This window comes from Podarcis filfolensis (assembly GCF_964270895.1).
Source record: "Podarcis filfolensis genome assembly, chromosome: 6".
Taxonomy (NCBI): domain Eukaryota; kingdom Metazoa; phylum Chordata; class Lepidosauria; order Squamata; family Lacertidae; genus Podarcis; species Podarcis filfolensis.
In genome coordinates, this window is record NC_139609.1 from 58670448 (window position 1) to 58685330 (window position 14883).

Consider the following 14883-nt stretch of genomic DNA (forward strand, 5'->3'; position numbering starts at 1 on the left):
TTCACAATTGAAAGTTTATTACTGTAAGAGCCAAGGCTAGCCAACCTGTGGCCCACCAAAAGTTGCTGGGCTACAGCTCATATCATCCCTGACAGCTGGCCAAGATGACTGGAGTTGATGGGAGATGGTGTCCAACATTACGGGACCACCTCTCCTGGTATGCCCCGCAGAGGACCTTAAGGTCCATGAATAATCATAGTTTAGAGGTCCCGGGCACTAAGGAAGTTAGATTATCCTCTACCAGGTCCAGGGCCTTCTCGGCGATGGCTCCGACCTGGTAGAATGCTCTGACCCATGAGACCAGGGCCCTGCAGGATTTAACTTCCTTCCGCAGGGCCTGTAAGACAGAACTATTCCGCCTGGCTTTCAATTTGAACCTGGCCTGATCTTTTGTTCCCCTTCCTTTCCTCCCCCTCCCCTTTTTGTGAAGATTGCCCACTCTGGGATCCCACAGCTGGTTCTCCCCTGGTCTCCTCGCTGGCCCAAGTGGGACTAAATTAGCCAGCTAGCCCTGGTGATCACCTGATGTTTATTGGATGGATTTCCCCCCTAAATTGATTTTTGATTTTATTGTTATTTACGTTTTATATCGTATTTTATGCTGCTGTTGTTGGTTTTTTTGGTAGCATCAATTAAGTGTTTTTAATTTGTTGTTAGCCGCCCTGAGCCTGGTTTCCTGAACCGGGAAGGGCGAGGTATAAATAAAAAATTATTATTTTATTATTATTAACATCTGGAATATCGTAAGGTTTAGCCACCTCTGACCTATATTGTCCCATCCTTTCTCCAAAGGGCTCGGGGCAGTGTGCATGCCCCCCACTTTATCCCCACAACAATTCTATGTGAGGTAACTTACTTACCTGCCTCTAGCTCCTCTGATCTTTGCTTGCTGCTCCAGATCGTGATTTCTGCCTGACTGGGACTGTGTACTACTTGCCACTGGTCCTTCCCCCTAACAGTTAGGAGGTGCATGGGACCCCAGAAAACCCTGAGAACTGGGCAGAAAGACAACTTCTGAGGTAGATGGAGATGTCAGTGGGTGGGTGCCAGCTGGAACTCACTGGAACTTGGTTCTGGCACATCTCAGGTGGGTGCCATTACCATTATAAGAGAATAAGGGAGGTGTAAATGGTGAGTTCTGGCACCTCTTTTTTAAGGAAAAAAAGCACTGCTCATGCACCTAAAATAACGTGAGACATGAACCCTCGAATGTGCAGTCACTGAATTGCCACTGGAATTATAGCTGACAGCTTGTTGTTAAATATGTGCATGTGATTTTATGTGCAAGATATGAAAGACTATATGCATATATGTGTTAAGGGGAGTAGGGATTAAAGGATCGTCTTGATGTTGTAGGTTGAAGAAATTTTAATAAAAAATTAAACAGTAAAATCTGAAAACAACAAGCATTGGGGGAATAAGAAGCTGTGTGCAATGGAAATATGCTCATGTATTGCTTATGCTTCTTGGAGGGTAAGGAAACACATTTTGAAGTGCAGCCTGCCGCCAGCTCCTTTAGAAGTTACATTTGGCTTTTTCATTATCACAGTCAAACCCCGCCTCCTTGTTCCCACAGTGTAAGACTAGCTTATTCTCCTCAGTTGAAAGATGGAGGGGATGTGAGGACTGAATTATTGGGAAGGTCAGAAGCTTACAACCATGGTCTTTAATGTCTGGTGCAATGCATGCTGTTTGTGGCAGGTGCAGGCTATGGAAAAACAGGTGGTGCAACATATTTTTCCACCAAATTGCAGCTATGAGCTCTTTGCAGGGGATCTGGGAAGCAAGATTTATTCAAGGGCGGGTGTTCCTCTGTGCCACAAGTCCCTCGGCACTTGTGCCTTGATGCTGTGCTTTATTGACAATCTGAAGACTCTGATCAAAGAGAACCTGGATACTGCTCCTACTGCGAGAGGAAAGTGTACTCTGTGAGCAACTCCAGCAAAATTATGCAAAAACATGCAAATAGGGTGGCTTCTTTTCTTTGTATTTGAAGATTTATTTTAGGCCTATCTCACCAGACGTTAGAGACAGAATTTCTTTTTCAGTGGTTGCAAGTTAACTCCTGAATATATGCCACTCAGTTACTTCAGTAACATCACTGGGGATGGACATCATCAGCTTTCACCGAAGGCTTTTGCCCACAAAGAGGGCTGGCAGGCAAGACTGATCTGAGCTGTCATTCTCTCCCTCTGAAAAACAATGTGCTAAACTTGGGGTCTGCTAGTTATAGCTGCACAATATTTCATCTCCATTGGAATATCCTGCACTGAGCTTGGAGTTGGAAACATATGTATGCAGTAGAAAGCCCATTAAAATACTCTGAATTGGGTTAAGCTGTTTCTTAATTAGTTTCAGGAGATTGTTACAAGTTTATCCAATTCGGTGAGCAGTGAAAACTGTTAACAAATACACTGATAAGCCAAAAGAGGAAAATGCTAGGATGTCTGCTCCCTTTATTGTTTATTATCTATTTGTTCCTAAACAGTGGCCACACATCACTGTGGGATCAGTTGTCTGCTGTGTGCTTTCATGCCTTGAGCACAGACAATGCTGCTGCTGCTGCTGGAAAATGCTGGGTTATTCATTTAAGCATCTCAACTCTTCTCTAACAACAAACAACACCTGTGATCAATTAGGTCAGGGACGGGGAACCTGTGGTCTTCCAGATGTTGATGGCCCACAACTCCCATCCATCCCTGACCATTGGCTATGCTGACTGGGGCTTATGGAGTCCAACAACATCTGGAGAGCCCATCCCTGAATTAGGTATTTACTACTGAGATAAAATACAGGGTCTTGTAAATCATCTGATCCTAAGCATTTTATTCTGCTAAGCAACCACTTCATCTGTAATGTTCAAGAACATAGGCATCTATTAGTGTCACATCCTGAAGCCTAAGGCTTCTCCATGTGACCACATTTCCTGCAAAACCTATCCTGAGAATCATAGAATTGTAGAGCTGGAAGGGACCAGGATCATTCTAGCCCAACTCCCTGCTATGCAGGAATATTTCAACCACATGGCGCTCAAACCCTGAGATACATAAGAAGTTCCTGTTGGATCAGGTCAATGGCTCATCTAGTCCAGGATCTTGTTCTCACAATTTCTGCCTATGGGAAACCAGCAAGCAGGATTCAAGCACAAGAGCACTCTGCCCTCCTGTGGTTTCCAGCAAGTGGTATTCAAAAGCATTGTCACCTCAAACCATAGATGCAGAGCAGAGCCATCATGGCTAATAATAGACAACAGATGCATTCTGCCTACCTGGGTTGATGTGATTCATTATATTTCTATGCTGCTTTTCATTCAAATGAATCACAAAGCAGCTTACAAACAATGAATAAGTAGAGCAAAGTAGAACATCACAAATACAGCACAAATCATCGGTAAAGCAATGGCAACCCATAAAGCACCCTCACAAAACATATAAAAAAATAAGCTAAACAGCACAATTGCAGCACATGTCATATTATAGGATTCACAAAGTACTGCAGCATTCATAAACTATAAAGCAACACCAACAACTTTAAGAAAATAGCAACAACAACAAAAATCAAGCACTGCCACATTCATACAGCACTCTCCCCACCCCCATGACTCACAATCTTTCACTCTATCCAGTTCATTAAAAGGCACACACACACATAATGTCCATGGCAGTAACTCCCTTCTGAAGGTTCCTTGGGCTGGAGGTGGGGCAGCACAGGTAAAATCAATGATGCCATGATGACAAAGTCTCTCTCCCCTCACAGTTCTTCCTCTGGAAATAGCTCCTTTATGAAGGCTCCTGGGGCTGGAGAGTCGAGCTAGGAAGGTGGAAAAAGCCATTGCACGATGGTCAGCACAAAGTCTCTCTTCTCTCACTTCATGTTGGGTTTCTTTTCCATTGACAAGCTGTGTTGTAAATACTGTACTCCCTCTGGCACTACAGGTTTAGGAGAACCAGAGATGTGGTTTGCCAAGAGAGGCTTGGCTTCCTACCCATTTCAAACGTGAATTCTGCAAGACAGCCAAAGACACCACGGGCTGTCAAATCTGAGGCATTCTGCACCATCCCCCCAGTCTTAACTGCAGGTTTTTTTAAAAAAATGTATGCCTCTCATTAGGGAGGTTTTTAATCATGGACAATTACATCCATGACAATTACATCCATCAAGGACCAACTCCAGGCCTCCTGATCCATTACATTTTGATCTCGCTAATTCATTCTTGTCGTGTGCGCTTACAAGTCCTACACCCCTCATTTTCCTCCACACGTCTCCTTAGTCCCATTCATCTTCACAAAACCAGTGACACACACAACAGTGAGGGAAATGCTATGGCCGCCTCATTTCCAGGGTTCCCTTGCCACTGCAGCAGGCAGGTCTCTTGGATTGGCTCCCAAGCTATAAAGGCCATTGTGCTGTGCTAGGACTTTGGCAGGTTGAAGCATACGCCTGACATTTGCATAGGAAGATTCTTTTCACAAAAGAAAGGCTAATATTGACATTCCCTTCTTCCCTGACCCCCTTCTTTCACGCTGAAGAATAGCTTCCTTTCACTGCAAGATCCGAATGGATTTGCAGCCCAGCAACTGTTTGCTGTTCCTGATGGGAGTGAATGCTCAGTTTGAGGATATTCACAAAGCCATTTGCTGTTGATGTTTCATGCAGAGACATCTGTAGTCCAAGGGGCAGCAGTACTCATTCATATATGGTTTTCAATGCCATCCCTAATGGGAAAGCTGAATAGCTTACCCAGATAAACAGTAAGACGTCTTTGTACAGTTCAGCCCCTGCTATTGGAGCTCTGGGTTCTGCCCTTTTGTGAAGGCAGCAGCACACTCACCATAACAGATAGTCTCAAATTTTAAAAAAGCACTTCTAAAAAAATAATTTGTGTTCCCTGTCTTTGTGGCATTGTCCACAAAGGCTGAAAAGATCCTATAATTCCTCATTAGCATAGCTAGAGGACAGCTACAAGGGTCATTCTCAAACAGATGGGACCAACTATCGTACTTGGTTTAAATATAACAGAGGGACATGTGAAGCTGCCTTATGCTGAGTCAAATCACTGGTCCATCTAGCTCAACACTGTCTACATTAACTGGCAGCATCTCTCCAGGGTTTCAGGCAGGGATCTCTTCTGGTCCTACTTGAAGATGCCAGGGACTGAACTGGAGACCTCCTGCATGCAAAGCAGATGCTCTGTCACTGAGCTACATCTCTTCACCTGGGCATGTCAAAAAATGTTTTCAATATGAGGTTAGGTGTGGCTTTTTGCTCACAAGGTGGGTTGCTGGTTCCTGTGTATACCAGGATATCATGGCATAGGTGCATACTGCACCAGCATGCTAATTCTAAACAAGAAGGAAGTAGGGGTCTGTTTTAAACATGATGACAGACACATATAAGTGTGCATAAAGGACCCAGGGTTGGGATTCAATTGGGCCTTTATAAAAACTAAATGAGAATGTGGAGGTATTTATTAAGTTAAAATATTCATACCCCACCTTTCTGCTGCAGCACCATGCTTAGGAAATTTACAACAGGGAAAATTATAAAATACAAATAAACACTAATATAATATACATAAACAATTTCCATTCCATACAATAAGTCATGGGCTGTAGCAGGAGATAAAATATGGGTAAAAACCAAAGTTTAACTTTTAGGATGTTCTGAAGAAGTCAGTGTTGTTCATTCTGTTTATTTAGAGTCAGAACAATCTTGTTCAAGGACTAGTGATCTCACTGAACTTCATAATATATTTTGGCTCTGAATATAAACTTCAGGAAACCCTAATGCCTGCGTTTGACCCAAGGTGAGCAGTACAAACCCATACAATTATGGAATAGTTCCCCTCTGGCTCAGTTTGTAATCTTACCCAGAGAATAACTCTTATTTCTGTCTCCCATGTCCAGTTCAATTACTCACCTACATCCATCTATTTATTGCCCCCCTTTTCTTTCTGGGTGCAGCAGATTTAGCAATGGCAGGTGTATCCCTCCTCCCTTTCCCTTCCTTCTTACCACATGTTGGCCTTTGCCTGAGCAGACATCAAGCACCCTAAAGAAATTAAATTCCCCACAGTCCCTGTTATGTAAGCTTCTTCAGGATGCTGAGGATATGGGTGTGGAAGAGAAAGAGGGGATCATTATCCCAACTTTAAGCAGTGACATGACCACTAATTCGGAAGAATAGGTGCCCAAAATTATCAGAGAGCCATGAGGCCTGATGATGCATATGGCAAAGTACAAACCTTGACTTCCATTTAGGACCCAGTCACCCACAGGTGATCAAGTGAGAACCCCCTGGGGTAGCACCTTTCAAGCAGAAGCCCTATAGGAGCTATTGTCCTCATCCAAAGGACTGCTCAGTCTCCACCCAGCTAGAAGTAGCTGAGTATTGATGGACTGCAAGGCAGCAAGGATGAGAAAGCCTGGCCCTTTAAACAGCACATATTCCAGTGGCAACAGCACCTGGAATAGGTAGCCAGGTCAAGTAGGTTCCTTTTGGCTCTCAGGTGGCCATAATATGTAAGCAGGTCCCTAGGAAAGTTCATGTAGCAAAGAGGATGCCAGAAAAATCATGTGATGTCAGACTTAGATATTATTATCCTGTGCATCCCTGCTCAAGTTTGTGAGATGTATCTTCTTCTCAGCTTTTAAAACAGATAAAAGCCAAATACAGTTTTTGCCAAATTAATTAACTGTTGGTCCAGATGTGCTGCAAAGATCAAGATTTGTCCCTTACCTCATGTCACCACCTAGTGGCAAAGGGGAGAGGAGCTGAACACAACCTCAAAGTTGAGGCGGCCTGAGGGCCATTAATGTGTTGTGTTTATAGCCCTATCATGCTTTCTTTCTGAATCCATTTGGGAATTGTCCAACGCTCAGAGACTCTCAGCATTTTCTCTTTGCTGTTTTGCAAATGCATGGCCAACTTGTCTGTCTTCCAGCTACGATCCGGCTGATTCAGGTCTCTGGTAGACATCTAGAGGAGGAGTCAGTACTCCAGTATACAATTTATACACCCATCACAACCACAGCTCCAGTGTAGTGGCAATGTGTTGTGTAAGCAAGAGAAGCAGCAGGAGGTGAGCATGACAGCAATCCTTGTTGCTCTGATGTCTGCAGCTATTGTACCAACCTTTCATGTTAGAGAGGAGAATGGAGATGGAGGAGTCAGAGCAACAGGGGTTCCTCTCATGCTTACTTCCATGTATAGCATCTTCATCCCCAGCTGCCAGAGGCTAAAGGGCTCTGCTGTCTAGCTACCCACTTTCTGGGACCAGAACTATAGAACTCAAAAGCTTGCAACCTGACAATCAGCCAGAGATTGCCCAGTTCTGAAGGGCCACCAAACAGTTCATGGACCTTAGCTCCAGAACATCTTCCTCTTTATAGTTGCAGGGCAATGTAACCTGTACATGAGGATAAAATTGGTTTCTCCTCTCTCCCTCTCTCTCTTTCTCTCTCCCTGCACAACAAACAGGATGAAATCTTTTCCTCCTGCTGCTAAATTGGAAAAAAAGGAAAATAAAACAAAACAGCAGCAGCCTAACAATAAATATCTTGGAGGGGAAAAATAACTGGAGCATTGAAGATAAAAGAACGGCTGTTAAATGAAAATGTTCGGGCAGAAAGGCATTAGACAGCACTAGTAATTGTTAATTTGTACTCGGTTGGGGTACGAAAGGGCTTTTATTACTTCAAATATGCATTTATTCTGTTTTTCCATTTGGAGGAAGTAACACACAGATGAAGCTCTAAACCCCCAAGGTATTGGGTGAAATAAAGTAAAATAAAATAAAAATCTCCTGTAATGGATTCCATGCTTTTCTGGACCCAGCCACAAAGCCACATTATTTTAAACTGTCTTGTAATGAGTGACACAGAAAATCCAATGGAGCCGGCAGCTTCTGCAGTGTGTACGCAATTAACTTGCTGTCATCAACAGGAAAGCAAATAAGCTGATCTGCCATGCTCATGAATGGCAGGATCTTGACTATATGGATAGGAGTGTTGTCCAGTGGTTAGTGGTTAGGTTCAGATGGTATGTCAGTATATGAATCTGTGACTTAACTGTGTTTGCAGTTTTTTAAAAAGTTTTTTCTTTGTTTCTTATTTATTTATTACATTTATAGACCACCTTATCTCTGAGGAGCTCAGGGTGGCATACATTCATCTCCTCACAACAACCCTGTGCGGTAGGATAGGCTGAAAGGCAGTGACTGGCCCAAGGTCACCCACTGAGCCTTCATGGTCAAGTGGGGATTCAAACCCTGGTTGCTTAGGTCCCAGCCCAGCACTCTAACCACTACACCACACTGGATCTTGCATTTGTTTTGGGAAACCACTTATAGGGCAGCAATATCGATTCAGATATAATTAGATACTGAAAAAATGAGGTAGGGGGACAACGACAATATCAGGGCCATCTCCAGTTGGATGGTCTCCTCCTCACCACATGGCCAAGTGAAACCATCCGTCCTGTGGAAATGAACACCTGAAGCTGGCTGCTGCCTTTGTGGGACTGCTTGTTCTGTGAGCTTCTGGTTATTGGTGTATCCCTTTTGATTTTATAAATCTTTGTTAGCCGCTTCGAAGACTCCTAACTGAAAAGTGGGATATAAATTTACCAAATAAATCATAAACAATAATTTGATATGCAGCCAGTGGCAAGGAACTTGCATTCCCTGTTTCTGCCAGGACTGTGTTCTAATTGTCAGTTTGCCTCTGACTGCTGGGGGAAGGGGAAGGGCACTCTGGCTCCTGGCATGAGCCCAAGGTCTAAGGGCCATGAGGGACACACTTCCGTTTGCCCCGCTGCTTTCCCCCAAGAAAACCCGCAGTTTAGCACTGAATCGGACGGAACAAATGGCAATTGGGTTTTCCACGAGTTGCCATTTGTTCTGATTTAGTGCTGAAGAGTGGGTTTTCTGGGGGAAAGCAGCGGGGCAAAGGCAAAATAGCTCAGACCCATGCCTAGAAAGTGCAAGAGAAGCGGAAAACCACTTGGACCCATGTTTTCTATGCACACGACAAGCCGAAGTGTGGACGAGCCCTAGGTTGTTGTTCCACCTCCATATGTCCATCCCAACAAGATCGCCACCAGCAAGAGACCAGCCTGGCCTCAAACAGATATAAATGCCTATAAATAACTCAATCCCTTAAAAAAAAATAATCTGGCACTGTCCAAACCATTTTGCTTCTCTCCCTTTGCCCTCAACTCTCCTTCCTTCAAATGCCTGGTGGCGGGGCTCATGTATCTTATTTTGATTTCTTTATGTTGCTTAGCAAATGCAGGTATAAACAGATAAATAAATAAGACACTGTGCCACATTGCTTCAATTCCATGGTTACCAGCTGCCTCTAGATTAGCTTTTCCTGTCAGCCTTCCATATTTTGTCATTTGCTAATTGCTTGCCTGGTTATTCTTCACTTCTTTGTGGCTGTTACCCACCCAAACAACAGCTTGTTGTCCAGTCACCGGTGTGTGATTTAATAACATAAGGCAGCCTTTGCGTGATCGAATCTGCCCAGGGACCAGCAGAATCTATCTATCTGGAGAGCAAACTGTGCATTGTGGTTTCAGTTGTCACAAGCACCAGTTTTACAATACCAGTACTCACGTGATCAAGTGTTTGCAGTGCTGGTTCAGATAATCTGCTGCCTTGGATGTTCCTGGGGATCCGGGACTGCAAATCTCTGTCTGATGACTTCACAACTGCAAGGGTTGAAAAAAGATGCTCGAATACACACTCCGTGAATTAATTCTTTAGTAGTAACACTTAGCTTCCACTTATACATGATTGATTACTGTTTTGCAACTGCTATTTCCACTCATAATAATAACGAAGGAGAGAGGAGGGAGGGAGAGAGAGGTGAGGCTTGCCCAAGCAAGTTTGTCCATCCTCAGACTCCGTTTGTTGCTTGTCTCCTTGTGTATGCATCAGCTGCCCTTATGCATTAATGATCTGTGTGCACACCACAGCTTTATGATCTGTTATTCTCTGTAATGTTTCATTAAGAGTTTGTAGCAGAAGTTCCCAGTGGGTGGGTTACGCTGGCTGATTTGTAGTGCCGGGACGGCCATGTTGCCAGCACACAGTCCGATCCATTAACAGAGCATCGCCTCCTTTCCAAACTGGTTTTCCTTTACATTTCTTTCCTCTTCTTCTTTTCTCCTGCTTGCTGGGTGCTTTGAGCTCTCTAGTGGCAAAAGCAGTGACAGGAACCAGGGAGACAAGAGGAAGGTGTCTATGGCTCTTATCTTCCTGCTTAATAAAATATTGACCTTTGTCTAAACCTGTCAGCAGAGGAAGGGCTGCATCATAACCTGAAATGCATTAAGCTTTGCCTTAGCTGCAGTTTTTAGAATGCCTCTGTTTTGCGGGTTGTTGCCATGGAATGCTGCTGATTTTCTACTGGGCTTGGTGACATTTTTGCTGGGTGTAAAGACAAGACCTTTGAGCATCCAGGTGAAAACTTAGAAGCACTTGTGTCAATCAGAATTGACCATGGACTAGTAAATCTATATCAAGGCCTAGGTCCTTTGGAATATCAATGCATTGACATTTTAGATCTGAGTCACCCTTGTTTCAACTCACCTGATCCTCTCCTACTGTCTGACAACCCAGTACTCTACCCACATACTTTGCTTGGTCATCTAATGTAAGCTGGAGGTCTTCTGAATGGACATGGAGACACTTCTTTTTTTGGTCTGTGTATTGTCTAGCACACTGATGACCTAGAAATGTGCATAAGTTTCTCTCACAGAAAACAGTGGGATAAAAGTGTGCTGGTGGGGTTGTCCCCTGCCCCCAATCTCTCTGACTCTTTGACATGTGCTCAGAAGTTCTTCCATAAATGCCACAAAGCCTTTGAAAAGCATTTGAAAAGGCGCTGCTCCAAAACAGGGGACTGAATTGAAAAGCCATCAGAACTTTAAAAGAAAAGTGTGCACACCAGTATGTCTGCTTAACCATGAACTCTAGGATCCCCAGGAATACAGGTCACCTGAGTATAAAAAGGGTGATACCAGCTGCCCTGAATTTTTCTCCAGTACACTGTTAACATACTGGACTTTGTGAGTGTCAACAGTCTTCTCTGTGTAGCAAGAATGCAGGTTAAAAAAAAACTCTCTCTTTCTCTCTCCGGCGCATGACAACATGACAAGATTGTTTCTTGGTGGCCCAATGCTAACTTAACCTAATGGGCGATCCTTCCTAAGACAGCTGTTGGCTCTTAGCAATTCACACAAGTATTCATAATCATAAAAGTATTCTGGGGGGGTTTTCAAGTGCAAGTTAATCCAAGCAAAGTTTTATTGGGTACTGATGCTCAGCAGGAAAGCGTGTAACATAGAATTATTGTGCTGCAGTTCTTCCATCTTTCCTTGGACAAGATGATTGCCTCTCTTTTGATTATATCTAAACTTGGAAAGATATATTTGGGGAGCCTCTGTGCCAAAAAACAGAGGCCTAAACCCAAGTGGGTTCCCTACACGGGCCAATATTACTAACAGTCCAAGTGTGATGTTCTCCATTACCCCAGTCCAGTGATAAATATGTCAAGTATACTAAGAGTATGAGAATCGATTCTCTTCACAGGATCAACAAAGCAATTTGCTGTCTGGGCCTTGTTCTGCCGTGAATAATAAACAGCAATAATGGAAGCACGGGCAGTTTAACACACCTTGCGCAATCTGGAATTTGGAAAGTGTTAAGGGCCACATCAGTCATTAAAAGTAAGGAATAAAATAAAGAAGAGAGAATATAAGGAATAAAACAAAGCCCGGGACCTGATTGTCAGCATTGTCTCTGGCAGCATCTAATCCATCAAGGCCTCTTCAGGCTCCGGAGCTCTGCCATCAAACAACAGCCACTAATTCAATGAGGTGTGAAAGCGCCTATTTGTGCGAGGAGAAAGGAAATGGTACTCTTTGCCCAGAGACAATCGGCCTGCCACTTTTAATCAGTTCAGAGGCCATGAGTGCCAGGGCTGGGGATGATAAAGGTTGTATCGGGGTATGGTGTGCTGATTCAGTGCAACCATGCGTACCACAGGTCAGTGCCCAAAGGGGGGGGGGGAGGAAGCAGGATGGCTAGGCCAGACTCAGGTTTGTCCACCTGAAAAGAAGTGGAATGGCATCCCCAATGCATCTTACCCCGCTTAAAGCTCTGTCCTGTGTAGCCTATGCCAAATTGTCTGAACTGGTGTGGGAAAATTATGTCCAATAAGCTCCACCATATATCAAGGCAAGGACTGCTTCTAACTGTATGTACATAAAAATATTTCATTTGGCACTTCAGATTGTGGGTTGCTTTGTTTCATACAACTTTGGGCAATTCCTGCTTGGCGCAAGTCTGAAGTAGATAGTTGCTTTGGAGAACTCAACAGATAGCTATATATCTATATCTTTCTCTGTGTGTATGTGCAGAATTGGGTGAAATTTGCAAGGATAGCAGCCCCTTTTGAGGCAATGAAGACTGCCACATCTGAGACAAAAATGGTGCAGACGAGCCTTCTAAGGGTTGAGGGTTTGATGGTTTTTTAAAACAGAAATTGCTATGTGTGATGGGGGGGTAGAATTGGGTGAAATTTGCAGGCATAATACCTTAGGGATGATGTTTGCCAAACTTCAGGCCAGTAAGTTGGGAGAGGGGATTGTGCTAAGTGCCCACAGAGCTACATGAGGCCCAGAATGTGTTTTATACAGCCCCGGGTATCACCTAAAGTTGCTCCTGTTCTTCCATCCCACCAGGGTTCCTTCCTTTGTATTAATTTCCTCCCGATTTCCCCCAGCTTTTAAAAGAGTTCCCCTCTCTGCCTCACTTTCTGTGTAATTTCAGAACAATTGGAAAGGGCAGCATTTTATTTGATAAAATAAATTGGTTTTTTGCTTGCTATTTTTAAAAACTTTTTTGTGGTTTGGGGAAAATAAGTTTCCCTCCCAGCTGTCTGAGAACAAATTGGTAGGCTTCTGCCATGTGTGTATGAGAGAGAGAGAGATTACTTTTGCTTGATTTCCAGTTTAGTAACTGTATTGCTCTGCTCTACTTAAAAACAATCATCTGCATACTTATTTACTTCTAATTTATATAAGAATGTATAACTGTTTTGTTCATAAAGAATATTCAAGCAGTGAATAAAATACACACAATACGTAACGAATACATCAGAACAATACTAAAACAGCATCTAAAATGTCTTCATTATATGCGAAGTCAGTTACAGGAAAAATTAGTAACAATTCAGCTGACACAAGCCTGAGTAAAAGTATTATGTAAATATCTAAAGCATCATGTGGAAAACACCTGCCTGGTTATCAGTGAAACAGAGTTCCTCAACCCAGTGCTATCACACTCAAGTGCCTTCAGTCTTCAGTCTAGCATGTGACACTCCTAGTGGGGCTTACTTCTGAGTAGACCTCCATAGGGTTGAGAACTCTAATCTGAGATAGCTATGGGGGAAATTGAAGCAGGGTGGTCTTTATTCTGAATTAGTTCGTTTCAAGCACCTTTATATGTGGCTCTGCCTCCACACACCACTGGCACATAACCCATTGGGCCCATGCCTGAATAAAAAGATGCCCTCCAGAGTCACCAATTTTTGTTTTTGGGCTGAGTGCATCTGAGCATAAGCAAAAGCCTTTCTCACCTGACAGGGAAAAGTTCAGAAAGAAAATTGAGTTAAGCACAGTGTGCATTTGAACATCCACAGAGTGACCCTGAATGGGCAAACAGCACAGCCATATTTTTTTAATTCTGGTATTACATCCTTCACTCCTGGCATGTTCTTCTCAACCCTACAATCTCCCCCCATTTCCAATTTGGTATGTTAGTACCAACTCTAACAGTACCCTGAAAATGTTATGAGGAGTTTTGGACATAATCTTCACGTGTGGGCTAATCAACAATTAAACAATTTGGCCTGGATGACACATGATTGGCTTGTGTTATGGATAGTTGCATGGAGTCAGGTGGGGTTGCCAGTTCTAGAACTAACCCTGTAGCTATCCCTTTTATAGCAGAGAGCAGGTATTAGAAGGATTTACACATTCCTTGGAAACATGAATTACGAGATTGCAGGGTCACATTGGCTAGTCTTGTCCCACCAACAATGCACGCACAGGCCATGTGCATACCAGTGGCATGAAGTAGCCCTATGCTTGCACATACTTATGTGAAATTATGTTCTAGCATTCCCATTCAGAACATAAAGAGGCCTCCTTTGTGTGTGCACTCCGACACACTCATGCACACAGTGAAAACTATTTGATTCTGCAATTTCAATCAGAGATTTTCCAGCCTGCTGCCACTTCTCCTTAAGAACGCGGATTTTACAAGATAGAAAAATAAAGTACAGGCTTTGAAACAGCAGCAACATTTTGTTACAAGAAGAGCTTTCTTCAATCCCAACCTCTCCACCTCGTTGCTTTCCGTGTTATCCCCCAGCCAAATCTGCTGCCTTTTCTAGACCTGTTCAATTTGAACATCATGGATTGTTAAAAAGAAACAGAGCCCTGGAACGGGCACCAGCCAGAGAGAGGAGCATTTTGACTACTACTAAGGTTCTGTCCCAGCATTAAGGAAAGAGGCTCCATGATTGGAAGGGAATGGCCACTTTGAATAAAGGACTGCAAAAGAATAGTTACTTCTTCCTAACTAGGGGTCCTTTGTCTTTCAGCTTGATCACATTCTCTTTGCTACTCAGGACTCAACCACACTTTCACTTGACCCATGTTTTGATCGTAAAGGTACCCCTGACTGTTAGGTCCAGCAGCGGATGACTCTGGGGTTGTGCGCTCATCTTGCTCTATAGCCCAAGGGAGCCGGTGTTTGTCTGCAGGCAGCTTCTGGGTCATGTGGCCAGCATGACTAAGCCACTTCTG